Below are 1,262 nucleotides of genomic sequence, written 5' to 3'. Positions count from 1 at the left end.
GCTGTCTCCCTTGTGCCAGCCCCAGCGTCTGTCCGTCTGTCTGGTAGGTAAACCAGTTCAGGATCTGATGAGCCAAAGCCATTTGGCTGCTCTTGTTTCAGCCATGTTGATCAACAGCTGACTCCACTCCCCAATGCTGCTCATCCTGGAGGCTGGGACAGTGTGGGGACAGGGACAGCAGCAGGGCGAGGCCATTGGCACAACCCTCTGCTGCGAATTGGTGCTGTGATGATGGGGTCTGCAGTGCAGCTCAGTCCCAGTACCATCCCTCTCCCAGTGCTACCACTGCTCAGAGCATCCCTGCTCTGCAGGTGACAGGGTCCCCCTGCTCCCCCATCCTCACTGCAGAGCTGGGGGTCGGCTCACCCTCCTTGGGGACACCCAGAACCCCACCATGGAGCCCAGGAGTTGTTGGCACCCTGTAGCATAGGTGGACCAGCTCACAACAGGCTGACTGATGTCCCCAAGCCCTGCTATGGCATAACTGGGGACTACAACCCACCATATACTAGGGAGAGGATGGCATCATAAACCCCAGGTGCATCTGGCAGCTTTGCATCCTGTGGGCTGGCAAGGGCTGGACCCATCTCTGCCACGAGCTGCAATTACATGTGAGCCCCCAGTGTGGCCCTTGGCAGCATGTGGACACCCTGAAACCCAAGGTATTGCTGGGTTGCAAAGGCAAAACAGGACAGCATGGTGGGGTCACGGCCAAGGGTCCCCTCCATCTCCCAGCACCCCATGAAGGGATGGGGGCATTGCACCTGCCCCAAGCATGCTTGGGGTCTGGGGGATCACCTGCTTTGGGATGTGGGTGCAGCAGCCTCTGGCTGAGAGCTCTGACTTGTTTGGATCTGCCTGTGCCCCCGACCTTGCCCTCACACTCTCCTCAAAATCCTTCATTTTCACCCAGGAGCCAGCCTGATGCCCTGGAGGGCTGTGCCAGACTGAGCTCACCCACTGGCACTGGGGCACCTTGGCTATGGAGGGTATTGGGGAATGTCCTTGGGAGAGGGGAGTGTCCCTCCTTTGGGGAGGGTCTCCTAGCAGCCTCTTGGGACTTATCCTCCCTCTGGCTCTCCCATCCTGCCCCCAAAGCCTGAAAACCCCTCCAAGGGAGCCCCAATGCACACTGGGTGCCCCATAGCAACTCCAGGCAGGAGCACACCCACCCCAATCCCTTCTGCTCCCATTGGGGTGCAAAATCAACCTGCCCCTCAAAATAAGGCTTTTCTACCGAGCAGGTGCGAGGGCCGGGAGCC

The sequence above is a fragment of the Acanthisitta chloris genome, unplaced genomic scaffold (genome assembly GCF_000695815.1).
Source record: "Acanthisitta chloris isolate BGI_N310 unplaced genomic scaffold, ASM69581v1 scaffold32693, whole genome shotgun sequence".
Lineage (NCBI taxonomy): Eukaryota > Metazoa > Chordata > Aves > Passeriformes > Acanthisittidae > Acanthisitta > Acanthisitta chloris.
The sequence above is the reverse complement of the archived record's forward strand: the minus strand, read 5'-3'. Positions refer to the sequence as shown.